The sequence below is a fragment of the Budorcas taxicolor genome, chromosome 8 (genome assembly GCF_023091745.1).
Source record: "Budorcas taxicolor isolate Tak-1 chromosome 8, Takin1.1, whole genome shotgun sequence".
Classification (NCBI taxonomy): domain Eukaryota; kingdom Metazoa; phylum Chordata; class Mammalia; order Artiodactyla; family Bovidae; genus Budorcas; species Budorcas taxicolor.
Genome location: NC_068917.1, coordinates 65,499,713 through 65,519,334, shown reverse-complemented (window position 1 = coordinate 65,519,334; position 19,622 = coordinate 65,499,713). Strand labels below are relative to the sequence as shown.

At 49.2% G+C, this 19,622-nt stretch overlaps 1 protein-coding gene across 2 annotated transcripts in view; it reads right to left on the bottom strand.

Moving 5' to 3' along the window:
• TMOD1 (tropomodulin 1) overlaps positions 1-16,830 on the bottom strand; it is an 89,036-nt gene extending 72,206 nt beyond the window's left edge. The window contains exon 1 of one of the 2 annotated variants that reach the window (XM_052645162.1): positions 16,759-16,830. The gene's annotated coding sequence lies outside the window, so the exon portion shown is untranslated. The remainder of the gene's footprint in view (positions 1-16,758) is intronic. The other variant, XM_052645161.1, reaches the window with a different exon arrangement.
• Between the last annotated feature and the right edge of the window lie 2,792 nt (positions 16,831-19,622).

The window sequence follows — 19,622 nt, the reverse complement described above, 5'->3', positions numbered from 1 at the left end:
ACAGGATTCACCTACTAAAATAAAAGGTTGATATCCGCTGGACTGAGTTTCTTCATCTGCACAGTGAGGGGATCACAGTACTCAAGCTCTGAGTCAGGGCAGCCCCTGGAGTACCCATAGGCGCTGTGATGATGAGCCTGCAGCAAGCAGGTAAGGGGCAAAAGCCTGGGGCTGGGGCATGGTTAGCATGAGCACTGCACCTATCAGACACATTATTACGAGGCTCCCATAGCTACTGCCACTGCTGGGGCTGCTCCCTTCCCCCGCTGCATCCCCTATACTCTCGTCAGACTGCCATGCCCTCAGGTAAGGAGCTGTGTCTTATCCTTATGGTCCTGGTGCCCAGCCCTGCACCTGGGGATGGTGTTAGTTGGGCACGAGTACATCTGGGCTTTGATCTAGTGTCTTGGGAACTTGGAGCAAGTCCCTCTCTTCTTGGGTCCTCTGCTTCCCCATCTTTAAAGTGGAAAGATCTCGGAGGGCTGGGAACCCGAGAGGAGAGGGATGGACAGGAAGGGGTGATGCTGCTGCCTGCCTTACAGATGGGCTCCTGAGCGAGAGCTGGTGAGAAAAAGAAAAGGACAGTTCGACCAATTTAAAACACATTTAAAACCGTTAGTCTTCCAAACCCTGTGTATTTTTACATGAATGGCATGTCTGGCCTCCCAGCTTCTCAATGGCAGGAACGTTAAGCTGCTGCTAAATATGCAAAAAAGAGAATTTACCACCTGTGCCAGGGAGTAAAAGTAGGCAGGGTGGGCAGTAAAAATGAGTGGGTCAAGCACTGAGGCCATCCCTCAGGAAGCTTCAGGAGTGGGGGCTCGGGAAGCAGTCCCTGGAGTACCAACAGATCTTTCCCAGGAGGCGGACACAGTCACATCTGCTGATGGCTCCTCCAGCATCTGCCCCGGGGGACACTTGGTCAGGAGGTGCCGGAGCCGCATCTTGATTTACAGACCACACTTCCCCGAGGTCGGGAAGAGCTGAGTCACAAGTTTAAATGAATATTTTCCAGTTATACCATCTTGTTATTTCAGCCACAGGAAAGGGAGGTGGATTTACAAAAACAAAGCTGATTTCTCACAGCCTCTCCCCTCTGTTTTTGTCTCGTCTTCTCTTTGGGAAGACATTTTGGCCACACGGGATTTACGCCCGTCATCCCTGCGCCTCTCCCTGCCATTGGGTCCCCTGTCCCTCCCGCGAGAGCAGTCTCCCCACTGCCCTCCTCCCCAGGGCACCTCTGGGGGCAGCAATGCTTTACACCACATGACCCCCCACCTCCCCTGATGACTGGACAGAGTAGATGCTGGGTTCAAGGACAGCTGATTCATTGGCTAGTCAATGACCTTATGTGGTGGCTTGGATTAAAAAAAAAAAAAAGAGTTGGATGAATGCGCTCCTTCATTTCCTGGCATTTTGTACTGGTTCCTGAGACTGCTCTAACAAATGGAGGGGCCTCAACAGAAGAAATTCACTGTTTCTCAGCTTAGGAGCTGGAAGTCCAGAATCTAGGTGTGGTGGGGTTGGTTCCTTCTAGAAGCTCTGAGGGAGAATCTAGTGAGTTGAGAGATGGGCAACATGGTGTCCCCAGAAGAGTCCCATCCCTGCTCCTTGGGCCTGGATGGCTGCTGCTCATGCTGGATTCCCATCAGACCCTCATCCCACCACCATCCGTACGAGGCCCAGCCCCTCCTCATGCTCCCTCGCTGCACTCAGGCTGAGTCCCTGCTCCTTGCAGCCTAACAAGTACATGACTGTCTCCATCTGCCTCCTTCCTTTCTCCCCACTCCTTCTCAGGCTCCCTGATGACAGGTTCTTCTTGGCCTGCCTGTTCTCCTGGCTACTGCCCTCTGCTTACATCTCACACCCTCCCTGGGAGCTATCTCTGAGGTGGGGGGTCAGTGTCCAGTGATAAGCTGATGGCCTTCCCATGGTCTCTCCAGCCTGGGCTCTGCTGGGCACATCTCCTGGAGCCCCTCTGGCTCCATGAGCTCAGCCCTGAGTGTGGCCACCTTCCCACCACCACCACCTCACCCTGCTGCCATCAGCCACCCAGGCCAGACACCTGGGGGCCAGCCCTAAACCCTCCCCTCGCCTCCCCAAGCTCTGGTAGGTCCCCACACCTGTCAATCCTCTCTCTCATGGACTCTTTTGAATGTTACAGCTTTTGTTGTTGCTGTCGTTTGATTGTGGTAAAATGCATAACACAAAATTAATTTAACCATTTTAAGCGTACAGTTAGTTCTATAGGATTAAATACATTCACACTGTTGTACAACCGTCACCACCACCCGTCTCCAGAACGTTTTCATCTTCCCCGATGGAACCTGTCCCCCTTGAAGCCCTAAGCCCCTCCCCTCCCCAGCCTCTGAAGCCCCCATTTTGCTCTCGGCCTCTGCCCATCTGACTACTCTAAGAGACTCCTCCGAGCGGAATCGCGCACTCGTCCTTTGGTGACCGACTCGCCTCTCTCCATCCTTCTGCGCGTCTGTTGCTCCTCTCCCTCGTCATGGCGCCTGTTTTGCATCCGTGTTATCAGTTCTCCTACCTTCTGTCCACATGTCCCTCAGCCTCCAAACGGTGCTTGTGAAAGTCAGTTCTGACGCTGGTCCTGAGTTGAAGCCTCCTTGAACAGTCCCCATTATGACAGATGCAGGGCCAGCTCCCCAGCCCCCGCGGCGGGCGCTGCGCCGCCCCAGCTTCCAATCCCCACAAGGCCCTCCCCTTCCAGCTGCACCCACCACCCCTGCCTGAGCACCCTGACATTCTGGGTCCGCTCAGCCTGGATGCCCTCTCTCCACCTCCGTACTGGAGAGCTGAGGCCTCCTGCTGTGCTTCCATGCCCCGTGGAGGAGACCTTGGCCCCCATACCCTCCAGCCCCCAGGCTGGACTGGGCGGGCGTGGCGCCCCACCTGACCAGCATCTTGTGCACAGGTCAGACCGCAGACGCCGTTATTGCAGGTCAGTCAGGGATACAGACGTCTGGAGCTGGGGAACACCTGAATTCTAGCCCAGGCCAGTGACTACAAAGGGAAGAAAGTCAACTTGACTGGATGGGGTGGGGGTAGGCTGTGGAAGAGGTAGACAAGTGGGTATTGGAAGGCTGCGGCAGGGCTTGCCTTCCTCAATGTCTACATTTTGGAACAGCGTCATAAAACATGAGGCAACAATTACAGCAAAACAATTCCAAAGTGCAGATTAACTTTGCAGATCCACACAACAAAACCAAAACACCACTCTGTCTGCAGTCTCATGTCCCCTTGCAAGGCAGGACACGCGCGGCTCGGTGTGCGTGTGTGTGCTGTCACCTGTGATTGGGTCCAGAGGGACAGGGAGAGGGAGAGGGAGAGTGCTAGGCCGAGAGCGCCGCATCTCCTGCGTGATAGCCTGACTGCTCGCCTCGCCCTGAGGAGGGACTCTCCCAGCCAGGGCTGGCTACAGAATCCACCGAGTCCAGCGCAAAACAGGACTGTGGCGTCCTGAGTTCAGACAGGGAAAAACTGCCGTTAAAAGTACCGAGACATGAAGTTTTCCCTTCCTCTCATGGTCTCTGTCCTGATCTATCACACTGTCCTTAACACTTATGATTGGATATCGTGATGTACACAGGTGCCTGGGTGCTGTGACTCAGTGCATGCAGGCCAAGCCCTCTGGCTGCCAGCTTCCCTCCCCTGGCCCAGGTGGGACACACACGCTCTGCCCTGGTAGGGCACCCACCAGTCGGGCCAGGGATCTCCCCTTCCAGTGGGGCCACTGTCCAATATGCAGAGATGGGTGATCCCCATGGTACCCCAGCTTCTGCACCAGGACACTAAATGCCTGGATCCAGGGATGACAAAAAGGCTGTCTTGCAGAGCTGCCAGCTGAATGCACCCGGGGCAAGAGCCCCGCTAGCAGCTGGGTGGGGGTGGGGAGGGGAGGCTGTGTGGATCTGGGGGCGTCAGGAGGCCAGGCAGCTGGAGTCTAAGAACCCGTCCCTAGGAAGCAGATAGGCAGCAGGAGACGGGACCTCATGTGAGCTCAGACTCAAAGCCCCGGTGTGTGCTCCATTGTCCACAGGGCTTCACTTAAAAATATACATCCAAAAGTAAAATAAAGAATTTCAAGAAAATGACTGCTGAGCACAGGGTACTTCTGAGAGCAGGGGTCCATACAGCTGTACAAACTGCAATCCGTTCCTAGCCCTATTCCCAGGACACCTCGCTCCCCCAAGGCCCCAGGGCTAGACTCAGTCTTGGCTCACCTAGGAGGGTCCTTTCCTTCCTGAGTATCTTCCAACTGATTGGAATCTCCAGTCCCTGGAGTCTACAGGAAGTTAGAGACATTGCACAGTGACAGAAGGACATTGGGATAGGATCAGGGGCCTTGCCTACCAGTCCTGACTGTGGCTGAGGGCTTGCTGTGTGGCCTCAAGTACGTTGCTATACCTCTCTGGATCTGTTTCCACAACCTAATTCACTGTTTACTGAGCACCCACTTTGTGCAGGGCATAGAGGGCTTTCTTGGGAGACACAGAAGTTAATAGGAGAGTTCCGATCCTCAGGAAGCTTACAATTAAGTCGGGAGGATAAGACCCATATAGAAATTCCTGAAGTGGTATCACACACATCCTCTCTTCACCCGCCACCCTCAGCAGGAGGCTGAGCTAATGATAGGTGAAAGCATGGACTAGGGGTCACGCAGTCCTGGGCTGCCCTGCCTCTAACTGGCTGGGCAGACTCGGGCATGGCACTCAGTGCCTCTGAGCTTCATGGATTCATTTGTATGGTGAGGGCACAAACTGATTTCTTTCTTCTTTCTCAGTCCCACAGAGCTCCAGCCCAATAAGCCTACCCAACAAGTGTTAGAAGGATGGTCATGGCTGGGCAATCATGAGGAAGGTTTGGGGCTTCTCCAGAGACTGTCCATTCAACATAAATCAATGTGGGACCCCAGAGCCACGGTGTGACCTCAGTTGCGTTAGTAAAGTTACGGTGGGCAAAGTAAGCACATGATGGTCTTTCTCAGCTTCAGGCTGGAGCTCAGCTCTGGGCCCCAACTCTTGCACTGGGGGTGTGCGATTTCTTTCTTTTTTAATAAGGCATTGGCTATATACAGTCAAGTGGGCAAGTCTTAGGAGCACAGCTCCCTGAATCTTCCCATATGCATACACCTATGACAACACCACTCATGAAGATACAGACCATTTCTAGCCCAACAGAAGGCTTTCTCATCCCCATCCCAGTTCATCACCCTCAAAGGTAACTAGCATTTGAACTTTTAACACCATCTAATAAGCTGGCTTTGACTATTTTCAAACATCATATAAAAGGGCACATACATTGGTTATGTTCTTGTGTCTGGCTCCTTTCACTCAACATTATATCTGAGATTCATTCATGCTGTGTGTTAGAGCGGCAGGTCATTCTTTTTTCATTGGTGTGTAGTATTCCATTACCTGACTCATATAATTTATTTACTCTACTGTCAATGGACATTTATGTTATTTCCAATATTTGGTAATTATAAGTAGTGCTATGAATGTCTTTTGGTAGAAATAGTCACTTATTTCTGAGTATGTACCTGGAGTAGAGTTTCTGGATCACAGCATAGGCATATGCTTAGTTTCAGGAGATACTGTCAAACAGTTTCCCAAAGTAATTGTATAATTTTACATCCCCACCAGCAGCGTTTGAAAAACCCAGTTGCTCCACATTCTTGCCAACTCTTGGTATCGTCAGTAAGTTTCCATTTTAGCCATTACAGGGGTAGGCGGCTGTGTCTCATTGTGCATTTCCCCGATGACGAAGGATGTCAGCTGAGCACGTTTCATATGATTCTTGGCCACATGGGTGACCACTCCTATGAAGTGGGCCTTTTCTCTTGAGTATTTCTAGCTAAGTCCAGAGAAGGGGGGCAGGGTGTCATATGAAGAACAGCTGAAGGACAGAGGGAACATGGTCACACTCAGCAAACTTCTAATGGACTGACCTGCGGAGGAAGGAACAAAAGTGGTCTATGGATCTCAGCACTCAGGAGACAGAGATTTAAAACTGAGGTGACCGGGGCATGGATTTCTGATCAGCACAAGAAACTGTCTAAAAATAAAAAATGCCCGAGGAGGAGCTGGGCTGATTCAGGAGGTGGTGAGCGCTTGTTATGCCAGGCATGTGAGCAGAGAGCCTAGAGCCCTAAACGCAGTTTTCCAGGGAGGGCTGACATCTTGACTGATGGCGGGTTTGGGGAATTGACAAGATGAGATTATAAGGCCCCTCAAGACCTGGTTCTGTTATGAAAGATATGTTTGGGGCCACTGAGTAGAGAACATAGGGACTCAGAGATGATCAGTTCTCTTTGAAAGACTTGTTTTCTGGTTTGTTTGCCTTATTCTCCCTGGCTGATCTCATTCTCTTACTCACAAGGGGCCTTCTGAAAAAAAGCAGGGCAACAAAACACAGCATTTGACTCCATCACTCTCTGCAGTGGCTATGAGCCAGATCCCAGTTCACATGGAGCCTCAAAGGTCCAAACGTCAAAGTGGTCAACAGGTTTAAATCAGAAAAGTGCGTGTATGTGTGTGTGCACCATTCGTTCTGCACCTCCTGAGGTCATCACTGTGTCTGAGTCACCGCATGAGTCATTGTAAGCAACAGTGTTTCAGGAAAAGATGCAGAACCCACTGCCCTGTCCCAGCTGGCCGGTCCACCTGCCCTGCAAATCCTGCCATACTCCACACTGTAGTTCCTTCCTCCTACCTCTCTGAAACTGCCCTGCTTCAGGCCACCACAATCTCTCACCAGCCTCGTGCCCTAACCCTAACCCATGACGTCTTTCTCCATATCAGCTGAAAGGGTACTAGCAAGCTAAATAGCTAACACCAAGGGAAGGGGCCATCAGGGTTCTGCCATCAGAAGCATCATGTTATTGTACCCCATCTACCTTAAGCCTGAAAGCTACTTGAAGAAACATCCTTGTCTCCCATGGTCCATCACAGAGTCCTGCCTCTCTCAGGGGCTGAAATCAGGTTTGTTGAATAAGTGAATGAATGGATGCCTGGCATTATCACTGGCATTGGCAGCCATAAAACAAAAGCCTTGGTGGAATTAAAAGTTGGCTTGTAGAAAAGCTTGCGAACTCACTATTACTCTCACTCTCCATTTCACACCTATGAACCTTGTCACCTTGCCTTACAGCAGCAGTTAACAGACGTACAGCTTTATGAAGCACATTTTTGTATTTTCTAAAAAGTCAAGATGAAAAAGTAGCATGGGGAATGCCAAAAGGCAAGCTGTGGGGGGAAATACTTATTATACATTGAATAAGGGCTAACTTTTTTAATAGACAAGAGTTCCTAAATTGTAAAAAAAATAGCCCAGCAAAAATATGGGAAGAGGGAAAAAACAGGCAATTCACATAAAAAGAAACAGAAATGGCTAATAAACCTATGAGCAGAGAATGAAATCCACCCATAATAAGAGAAAAGTAAATCGAGAAATGAGACATCAGTTTTCCTCTATCAGATCAACAAAGATAAGAAGTGCCTTGAATGTTGGGTGATGGGTAGATGGATGGAGGAAAGAATGGGGAGAGCGGAGGAAAGAAAAAGGGAAGGCTGGAGAAAGGGAGGGATGGAGACACTGATGCATAAATGGCTCCAGGGAAACAGGGAAGGAAGACACAAATTCTGGTTGAAAGAAAGACAAATAAGGAAGACTTCATAATTTGGGACCATTTGAGTTATATCTAAAGGATGAGTTAGATTTAGTGAGAATGCCTGGTGTTCACAAGATGTGGAGATCAACATTCTCACACAGAATAGAAGGATGCTTTGGTACATTGTCTCTCAGCATGGATTAAGCCACATCTACCCAAATGCATACATGCTTTAACACAGCAATTCCACTTCTAGGAATTTATTCTGCTAGTGTAATCACTGAATTGTACAAAGATATACATACAAATTATCTGGTTATTATCTGAAAGTGTCAGTCACTCAGCTGTGTCTGACTCTTTGTGACCTCATGGACTGTAGCTTGCCAGGCTTCTCTGTCCATGGGGATTCTCCAGGCAAGAATACTGGGGTGGGTTGCCTTTCACTTCTCCAGAGGATCTTCCTGACCCAGAGAGTGAACCCGGGTCTCCTGTATTGCAGGCCAATTCTTCACCATGTGAGGCAGAGAATAATCAGAATAACCGGAGAATCTGGTTATTATCTATATTATCCCCAAATTGGAAACCACATAAAAATTCATCAATAGGGCAAATGAATTATAGTGCAGATGTACAATAGGATGCTACTAACACCATCCTTGAGGCTACCATTGCCTATTATGTCAAGGTACCTTCTAATTACAAGCATTATTCTATATGTACCACAAGCTTGGCACAGTGCCAAACCCTTTATGTGGATTATCTCATGCAATCCTAATTAAGTCTGTGAAGTAGGTACTTTTTAACTCCCATTTTCGTTGAAGAAATGGAAAAGCAGTAATCTGACTGCAGCAGTTTCCTGGGGCTGCCATAACAAATAACCACAAACTGGATGGCTTTGAACTCCAGAAATTCACCCTGCTGCAGTTCAGAAGGCCAGAAACTGGAAATTGAGACATGGGCAGGGTTGGCTCCCTCCGGAGGCTCCCAGGGAGACTCTGCTCCATGCTCCTCTAGCGTCTGGTGATGACCAGCAACCTTGGGCATTCCCTAGCTTGTACCTGCATCCCTCCAGTTTCTGCCTCCGTGGTCACACAGCCTTCTTCCCTGGGTCAGTCCACTCTATGTCTCATAAAGACCCCAGTCATTGCAGTTAGGGCCCTCCCCAACCCAGCATGACCTCATCTTAACTCATTACATATGCAAAGGCTCTATTTCCGAAGAAGGTCACCTTCTGAGGTTCTGGATTGACATGACTTTTCAGGGGACAGTACCTAACCTACTAAAGTGGCCTAGGTAACAAGGCTCGTAAGTAGCAGAGCCAGGACTTGAATCCAGACAGGCAACCTGTACTCATCACCACTGCTCCACGCCACCTTCTCCTAAGAGCACATACTCTCATTAGAGTACTCAAATACTCTCATGTGCTCTCATAAGAGCACATACTTTTCTAATATGAATAATGTTCCAGATGCTGGCTTAAGCATTTTACCTATAATAACTGAGTCCCCACAACAACCCCACTTCAATCATGTGTGAACTGAGATCCCCACAGTAACCCTACATTATAGATAGGGAAACTGAGGCACACGGGGTTAACAGTTACCCGAGTTTACACAGCCAGTAACTGACAGAACTTAGATTTGAATCCAGGAAGGTATGTTTATAACCACTATGCAAAACTACCTCCCAAGACTCAGAACCAGGGCTAAGAAAACATTTCTTTCTCCTGAAGGACTGGTGTTTTTCAATCAGACATGACGTAGCCCCTAATTCATCTCTTCTCCCTTTCCCCTTTGGCCATCATGATTTATCTCAGAGCTGATTGGAATGTCCATCTTCAGCTAGGACATGAAGTAACTCCTCTCCTTACTCTGTGCTGTGCATTGTGAAAGGCCTTCAGAGTGACCCATGCATCCACAGAAACGACATGCAAACTGTTGCGTGCATGGGTATATTCATTTTTCTGGAGCAAGGGTTCATGACTCCCACCAGATTCTCAGAGTTTCATGATCCTAATTTTCAAGTTTTCTGCCATCTCTCCCTCTTCTCTCCCTTTCTTCTGTTTTTACCAATTATGTGGCTGCTGTGGGTTTACTTTAAGCAATCTCATAGCCTTTTAATGGTGTAAGTGAAATGCAATAGAAAAACCATAAACAAATGTACTCAATGCTGCCATTCATTCTGACTTTTTAAGTTTTCTTGGATTTGCGAGGAGGAATTCCGCCTTCCTGGCTCCTCTCTTTCTTGTCTTTTAATGGTTCTGAGGCAGGAGTCGGGTTCCCACCCCTGCATGGGCCAGGTGCTCACGCTGGATTCATGGATAGCAAACGTGTAAGCGATGTGCACTGAGAAAACCCAATCAGACACAGGAGCCTGGAGTTCTGGCACTCAGGGGGGAATCTAGGTTGACCAGGAACTAGGCAGCTTGACATAAAAGTCATTTCTGAATCTAAATTTCTCTGAAGAGGAAAGGAGAAGGCAGGAAGATAGAAGGTGGAAATAACCCACAGCTGCAAATCTGACCCTTCCAGCAGCCTGCCATTCCTGGGGCTTTTTCCCTGCCAGTGTGCTCAGGACACGTGACCCCACCATGTGCCCCAGCCACCTGGCCACAAGGCCCTTCCCCAATCCCCTGCCCCCTTGCTAGTCTCCGCCCCCTGAACATCGAATTACCCGGGCTTCCCACATGCCCCACTGCATACCACACGCCCTGGCCTTGTCATGCCCCTCACGCCCTCTATGTGACAAAAACAAAACCAACCAACCAAACAAAACAGAAAGAGCCCTGGATTTTTGATTCGGATCAAAGTTTAAATTAATTCATTTGTAGATTTTAATAAAAGCACTCTCTTAATGCAATGGCCCATCAAGTTGGACCATACAGAAAGCTGATGCCTTTGACCCAAGAATTGATGCCTTTGAATTGTGGTGTTTGAGAAGATGCTTGAGAGTCCCTTGGACAGCAAGGAGGTCAAACCAGTCAATCCTAAAGGAAATCAGTCCTGAATATTCATTGGAAGGACTGATGCTGAAGTGCCAATACTTTAGCCACCAGATGCAAAGGGCTGACTCATTGGAAAAGACCCTGATGCTGAGAAAGATTGAGGGCAGGAGAAGAGGGCATCAGAGAATGAGATGGTTGAATAGTATCACCGAATCAATGGACAAGGGTTTGAACGAACTCTGGAAGATTGTGAAAGACAGGGAGGTCTGGCATGCTGCAGTCCATGGGGTTGCAAAGAGTCTGACACAACTTAGCAACCAAACAACAAAAAAATGCAATCACCAAGGGAAAACTGAGAGAAGTCATGGGCACCTTGGTGCCCAAGGTTTCATGGTCAGAGTATGCAGGACGACCCTCACATTATGAAACGTGCATTAGTCCTTATTAGGAATCATTAAGCTTATTATTTAAGAAGCTTATTAGAAACTTAGAGTCTCAGGCCCTCTCCTGGGCCTACTGAGGCAGAATCTGCATTAACAACATCCTAAGTGTCAGACTTTATTTTTTGGGGCTCCAAAATCACTGCTGATGGTGACTGCAGCCATGAAATTAAAAGACGCTTACTCCTTGGAAGAAAAGTTATGACCAACCTAGATAGCATATTCAAAAGTAGAGACATTACTTTGCCAACAAAGGTCCGTCTAGTCAAGGCTATGGTTTTTCCTGTGGTCATGTATGGATGTGAGAGTTGGACTGTGAAGAAGGCTGAGCGCCAAAGAATTGATGCTTTTGAACTGTGGTGTTAGAGAAGACTCTTGAGATTCCCTTAGACTGCAAGGAGATCCAAGCAGTCCATTCTGAAGGAGATCAGCCCTGGGATTTCTTTGGAAGGAATGGTGCTAAAGCTGAAACTCCAGTACTTTGCCCACCTCATGCAAAGAGTTGACTCATTGGAAAAGACTCTGATGCTGGGAGGGATTGGGGGCAGGAGGAAAAGGGGACGACAGAGGATGAGATGGCTGGATGGCATCACTGACTCAGTGGACATGAGTCTGAGTGGACTCCGGGAGTTGGTGATGGACAGGGAGGCCTGGTGTGCTGCAATTCATGGGGTTGCAAAGAGTCGGACACGACTGAGCGACTGAACTGAAGAGATTCTAATGCTAGAGACGCACTAGTGCAGAACATAAGGACCCCGATTTCTCAAGTTTACTAAACCCTGGAGAGCAGTTGGGTTTTCTCCAGGGAGAGCACACCCCCACTGGATTACCTGGAATGATTCCTATTGGGGTTCACTGGGCTATCGACAAAAAGGGGTCATTATACCAGCCCTTCCTCCCTTTCCAGGATTACTGTGAGTTTCCAGTGAGATCATGGGTTCATTCCATTTATTGTGAGAAGGCTGAAAGAGGTTGCAGGGTTGGTGGGGAGCAGAACAGGTGCGGTTTCTGCCCTCAGGGAGCCGACATGGTGGTGGGATGGGGAAACACGTAGCTGCAGTTGTGTAATCGTCACGGTTACACAGGACTTTCATTTGCTTATTCTTTTACATATTCACTCATTCAGTGATCTGCCATCGATTAAAACATAAAACACTCGCACTCTGCCCAGGGTTGAGCTCTGAGTTCGACACTGGGGAAGCAGAAAAAAATGAGCCGTAAACTCTTGCCTTCAAGGACCTATCAATCTGGTCAGAGATAAGGATGGAAGTAGCTGATTACACTTAGAACTCACCATAGCTGTGGCTGTGGGAGCACAGGTGAAGCAACAAGTTTGCTGGGAAAGATTGTGGGCAAGAGGAGACGGGGGTGGCAGAGGGTGAAACAGCTGGACGGCATCACTGACTCAATGGACATGAGTTTAAGCAAACTCTGGGAGATGGTGAAGGACAGGGAAACCTAGCTTGCTGGAGTTCATGGGATGGCAAAGAGTGAGAAGCGACTTAGCGAATGAACAGCCCAAGTTTGCCATGCAGATAAGGAAGAGGACAGCATTCCATGCAGAAGGAACAGCAGGGGCAAAGGCAGCAAGTCACATATGTTTGCACCATGACCAGAAGGTGCAGAGAACTGGGAGGAGTGTCAGGAGATGGCTTTGGAGTAGCAGCTTGGAGTCAGATCTTTGATAGTCCTGGTGATCAATGCCAAGGAATCTGGCAGGAAGTGGGGAGTCCCTAAATGGAGAGGAATAACACTGTATAAGCTACGTTTTATTAATACAAAGATCTTTTCACAACAGCATGAGAAGAAAACACTGGGGCAGAAAGACTCTTGAGAGGCTCTGATGTTCGCTCAGGGGAGAGATGGCAAAGTATTCGACTGGGGTAGTGATTATGGGGACAGACGTGAAGAGAAGAGATACTAAGTAAGGTAGACTGACAGGACTGTTGACCAAATGAATGGGGTGGTGACAGGTAGGGAGGTTTCTGGCTCAGAGCCTGGGCGAACGACGTTACTGTTAACCAAGAGGTGGGAACACAGGAAGACTGGGTGCTGAGCCTGAGTCAGGCCTGTTGGGTGTGCAGTGCGTTTGGGACACCCTCTGGCTTTGTCCAATGGCTGGAGTCACAGATGCCTAGAGGTGAGAAGAATGGTCCAGGCTGGGCACATGAATTTGGGAGTGTGAGTGTTGAGTGGGTGGTAGGAGCCCTGGGAGTGAATAGGACAGGAGGAGGGTATGGGGTGAAAAGGAGCAAGGTGGAGAGTGGCACTAAGATCCAAGAGAAGGCAGAGATGAGCCCAGGACGGCTGAGTGAGGCTCAAGGCCCTTCTGCTCATCACCCACTAGAAGCATCTCCCGGAAGTGGACCTCTCTAGAAGCCCCAGAGTGAGTCAGGGGCCAGGGCTGGGGCCCTGAGAAGAGCCAAGACAGAGACAGATCTGTTTTTCTCCAAGAGGAGAACAAAAGGATGTAAGAAAAGGAGAAACGAAAGAAATGCTTGAGCTTGTTTAGTTTCTCAGATGAGAAATGATCTGGATCCAGCACATCCTAACATTGAAGAAAAACTCCCAGGCTGTCCTAGGTTGACTTCAGTGAGCTCACTCTTTCCTATTGTTAAAAGCAGAGCGTATGGTCTTATTGTGCTTAATCAAAGGAGGGTTTTACACAACAAAACAAGAAACGGGAAATGGTTCCCCAATCCTGCCATGTGATTCATGTTATTCCATACAGACCATTTGTGGCTTTAAACTGGTAATAGCTCCTAGTGGCCAAATAATTGATCACTTGGTGTTCTGGCTTTAAGCAAAAAGTGAAATGGCCTCTTTAGAAATGTTGGCAGCCTGGCTGGCCCATTAGTACGACCGAAAAATCAAAACATTGCCTGGAAAAGGCCATTACGACTGGGCTCAGCAGGAGTCATCAATAGATGATGTCATTTCAGAAATAAGCCAGCCAAGGTCACAAGGCCTCTGGCAGCATCAAACGACCCTTCATGGCCCATCACCACCCCCCTTCACAGATACTAAAGTCTCCCAAGGGGACACCAGGTTTTGAGCCAGGACTGGCTTCATTTTACCCTTTCTTCGCTCAGCCCGAATCTAGAGGAATGCTATGTTTGAGAGCCTGTGACATTCAGCAGGTGGTGAAGGAAGGCCCTCAGCCTCCCATGCACAGTCCCTCAGACGCTCTCCTCTTCCTCTTCCCCTCTCCGGGGTCTGTGGTCTGGCTCAGCCTCTTCTCACACTCCTCAGCCTGGAAACCCCCCCTTGTCAGCTCCTACTGCCTTCTCCTCCAAGCTTTTAGAAGATCTGTGGGCTCTGTCTCCACACCCTCAGCTCCCATTAGAATCTTCCTCCTCTCACCAGCATTAACAGCATCGCAGGTACCAAGCACAGGACCAGGGGCTTTCCCTGCATCATCCCCCAGACACCAATCCCCACAGAAACTCATGTGAAATGGATGCTGTTATTGTCCCCATTGTATGGAGAAGGAAATGGGCTCAGACAGATTGGGCCACTGGCTTCAGTAAAGCAGTGGCAGATCCCATTTTTGAACCCTCAGCAATGCCCTGGCCAAAGTCACCCTCGATGCCTGCCAGTCATGGTGGCCCTTTCCCAGCCCTCATCCTGTCTCTCTGCACCAACTGGCACTGCCAATCTCTCTCCTCCCTTGGCTCTTGGGAGTCAGTTTCGCCTTGCTCTTTCCTTCCTCTTCACAGAGTGGGTTCCCCTGAATTTTATCCCTGGCACTTCACTTTTCTCATGAGAGAAAATCTTCCAGGGAAACTCTGAATCCAGTGGAGACATCATGCCCACTTGCTCAAGGTCACTCTAAGTCAGTGGCAGGCAGGGTGTCCTAACATCCAGGTCAGCCTGTTACTCACAGCTGCCACTACCTACTCCTAGTTGTGCTTTTTGCTGAGCAGCAGGAAGCAGCCCAACCCCAGAGAAGGGAGAAAGTGTGAGACCCTGATAAGGTGGGGCAGAGGCTATTTTTAGACAACACAGGCTTTCCACTTAAACTCAGGAGTCAACATCTTCTAAATGGTGGATCTGCAAGGCTGGTTCATTACATGGAATTAACACATCAGAGTGACAGCACTCTTTGCTCTCACTCTCTGCCTACTTGATGTGTTGCTGCAAGGGAGGAGAACCTTACTATTTGTCTCCATTTCGTCTTCATTCTATCTGTGAGGCTTTAAGATGGCTTTAGAAAAAAAAAAAAAAAGATCCAAAGTAAAGGAGAAACAAAAATGAAACTTCCAGATGAGGGTGCTGTTGTCTGAGTAAGAGAAAGTCCTAAACAATAGCAGACCAAGGAAGGGGGAGCATTGGTGGGGTGCTCGCGGATCCCCAAGGCCTGCCTGAGAAGCAAGCGTGAGAAAAGAGTGAGAAAGGCTGGTGGAGACTGCCTGGCACGCCCAGTAGTGTGTGACCTTGAGCAGGGGGCCCTGCGTCCCTTCCCCAGAAACAAAATGGGAGGTTTCCAGGTGCCCCCGCGGAGCGCCTAGAAGCTGGGTTAGGGTCTGGTTTTGTGATTCCGACAAGGAAAAGCTTAGGCCAGGTCATCTCCAAGGGTCTGAGAGGGCCAAGGTCAAGGCTAGGAGAGATGGGGAGGGGGAGGAGGTGTGTGTAGGGCTCCGAGGCAGCATCATAAGCTTCATACAGATGTGAAAACAGAGGGCAGAGAGCAGCGGGACTGGAGCCTCTAGCCCTGCCCAGTTCACTGGGCCTATAGCTGTTTGACTCACAAGCTCCTTTGCGAAGGTGATGGCTGCCACCCAGCAGAGATGCCCATAATTACCGTGGAGCGTGCTTCCTGGGTGCATATGGCCCAGGCTTTCCGAGGGTCCTACTAGGTCTAGTCTATGACCCGAGTCAGAGGGAGCGGCAGAGTCGCTGCTCTCTGCAGCCCCTCCGGATGTGCGCGTCTGTGCCCCCCAGGGTCCCAGGCCTGGAGCTGGTGAACAGGTGGGGGGAGAACCGGCGGTCAAGAGCGCGCCCTACTGCTTTCGGCCCAGCCACCAGCTCCAGCGCGGAGCCAAACCCTGCCCCCACAAATGGGGAAATCGAGGCCCAGAGAGGGAGGAGGCTTATCAAGTCCACCCAGTGGGTTGACGATACCCGGGGCGGGGGTGGGGGGACTTCTGCCTTCAGGCTCTCCCCCTCTTCTTTCCGCCTCCGAGCGAAAGGCGAGTTACCGTGGGGCTTTAAACCTTGTCTTTTCCCGCAGTTTGGGAAACTTTTCCTGCCGCAACCAGGAGCAGCGCGAGCCCAAGTATCAAGTCCACCTGAGCGCGTAGGCGCCCCACTCCCACCTGCACAGCCTCGGTAGCCGGACCCGGGCTGCGCCTGAGTGCCGGCTCGGCTGCACCTGTACCCTCTGAGCGCCCGGGGCGCCGCGCGCTGGCCCCGCCATGACCCCAGTCCTCCGGAGCTCCCAGGTCCTTCTCCCATTTATAGATGCGGCGCCAGGGTCCAGAGAGAAGGGCGCCCTAGCCGGGGCCACGCGCGCCGAGTGGAGGGGACGCGAGCGCCCAGGTCCGGACCCAGACACCCGGCTCCCCAGCCCCAGAGGCAACCCCAGGCGGCGGCTATTTATAGAGGGAGCCACGCTCAGTCCCTCTTGGCGGCTGCGGCGGCGACAGCTGAATATTTTGCCCAGATATGGCTGGGGCTCCGGCGCGGGGGCAGGGAACCCCGTGAGCACGAGGGGGACCCCTGGCCAGTAGGACGCTTACCGAGCCGTGGAGCCGCGGGGGCCGGCGGACGGGCGCGGGCGGCGGTTGGGCGAGCGCAGGCGGCCGGCGGACGGGCGCGGGCGAGCGGAGCGCGGGGCTGGACGAGCTCCCGGGCGGCCGCGAGCGGGCGGGCGCTGTGGGCTCCGGGGGTAGGAGCCAGGGGCGGGCCCGGCTCTGCGTTGTCACCGCGCCCCGCCCCACCCGCCCAGCTCTCCCTCCTTAGCTCTCCCTCCACTCGGGGGCGCCGGGGCGCAGCGCACAGTCCCCCGCCGGGTAGGGACGTCCGCTGGGGAAGCGCGGGGCAAGGGCTCCAGCCGCCCGGAAGATGGGCTTCTTGACCAAGTGGGTGCACGTCACCTCCTGTCTTCGTCTCGGTTTCCCTACTTGTACCAGGTAGTTGTCTACTAAAAGCTGGGCGGATTTCACTTCTGCTGGGTCTAAGACCTAAGAATCGGTAGGTCCTCGGATGAAGCAAAGCCAGCCAAGCGGTTGCCACACCTTTACCTGCTTTAATTGAAGCAACGACCCATCCCCGTCTCATCAGTAACCCAGCTGAGTCTTGTTTGAGCCCAGGCTTTAGTCACGAACAATTTGTGAACACCTAGTTCCATCAGAGGCACATGGTTAAAATAACAACCACCTAAAAAAGCCCCACCTGTTCTTTCTTCCAGTTTTTTTGAGATGTAATTGACATACAGCACTGTATCTTTAAGGTGTACAGCATAATGGTTTGATTTATAAACATAATAAATTTATTATCACGAGTTTAGTGAACATCCATCATCTCACATAGATATACAACAAAAAATTTTTTCTTGTAATGAGAAATCAGGATTTACTCTTAAAAAGTTTCATGTGTTAAGTATATTTATCCTGTACATTTTATCCTTAGTACATATCTTACAACTGGAAGTTTGTACCTTTTGACTGCTCATCCAAGCCCTGCTCCCAAAACAAAAAATGTGATCTTTTTTTCCTAGAGTTTGTTTTTGATGTATAATTGACCTACAACATGTTAATTCCTTTTGGACAACATAGTGGTTAGATATTTCTATATATTTCAAACTGATCACAAGTCCAGTGATAATGTCACCATACAAAGACATTACATAGTTACTGACTAAATTCCCCACGTTGTACATTTCATACTTTGCTAATTTATTTTGCAGCTGGAAGCTTATACTTCTTAATCTCCCTCATCTATTTCTCTCCTCCCTCTATCCTGCACCTCTCTGGCAACCACCTGTTTGTTCTGTTTATAACTCTGTTCCTGTTTTATATTTGTTCATTTGTTTCGCTTTTTTAGATTTCACATTCAAGTGAAATCAATAAAATATTTGTCTCAGTTATTTTGCTTAGCACAATACCCTCTAAATCCATTCATGTTGTTGCAAACGGTAAGATTTCATTCTTTTTAATGGCTGAGTAATGTTCTATTGTGTGTATGCGTATATATATATATACACCACGTCTTCTTTATCCATTCATCTATTGATGGGCACTTAGGTTGCTTCTGTATCTTGGCTAGGGGTGCATGTATCTTTTCAAATTAGCGTTTTTGTTTTCTTTGTATAAATCCCGAGGGAATTTGCTGGATTGTTTGGTAGTTCTTTTAATTTTTTTGAGGAACCTCTACCATTTTCCATAGTAGTTGCATCAATTTACATTGCTACTAACACTGTACTCGGCTTCCCTTTTCTCCACATCCTCAACAACTTATTTCTTGTCTTTTTGAAAATAACCATTCTGACATGTGTAAGAGCTCATTGAGGTTTTGATTTGTATTTTGCTGATTAGTAATGTTGAACATCTTTTTATATGCTTATTGGTCATCTATATGTCTTCTTTGGAAAAACACTTATTCAGATTTTCTGCCCATTTTTAAAATTGGATTAAAAAATTGTTCATTGTATGAGTTCTTTGTATATTTTGGGTTTAGTTCAGTTCAGTCGCTCAGTCGTGTCTGACTCTGTGACCCCATGAACCGCAGAACACCAGGCCTCCATCACCAACTCCCAGAGTTTATCCAAACTCATGTCCATTGAGTCGGTGATGCCATCTAACCATCTCATCCTCTGTCATCCCCTTCTCCTCCTGCCTTCAATCTTTCTCAACATCAGGGTCTTTTCAAAAGAGTCAGCTCTTCGCATCAGATGGCCAAAACATTGGAGTTTCAGCTTCAACATCAGTCCTTCCAATGAACACCCAGGACTGATTTCCTTTAGGAAGGACTGGTTGGATCTCCTTGCAGTACAAGGGACTCTCAAAAGTCTTCTCCAACACCACAGTTCAAAAGCATCAATTCTTCAGCACTCAGCTTTCTTTATAGTCCAACTCTCACATCCATACATGACTACTGGAAAAACCATAGCCTTGACTAGATGGACCTTTGTTGGCCAAGTAATGTCTCTGCTTTTTAATATGCTGTCTAGGTTGGTCATCACTTTTCTTCCAAGGAGTAAACGTCTTTTAATTTCATGGCTGCAATCACCATCTGCAGTGATTTTGGAGCCCAAAAATAAAGTCAGCCACTGTTTCCCCATCTATTTGCAGTGAAGTGATGGGATCAGATGCCATGATCTTCGTTTTCTGAATGCTGAGCTTTAAGCCAACTTTTTTCACTCTCTTCTTTCACTTTCCATCAAGAGGCTTTTTAGTTCCTCTTCGCTTTCTGCCATAAAGGTGGAGTCATCTGCATATCTGAGGTTATTGATATTTCTCCCGGCAAACTTGATTCCAGCTTGTGCTTCCTCCAGCCTATCATTTCTCATGATGTACTCTGCATATAAGTTAAATAAGCAGGGTGACAATATACAGCCTTGACGTACTCCTTTTCCTGTTTGGAACCAGTCTGTTGTTCCATG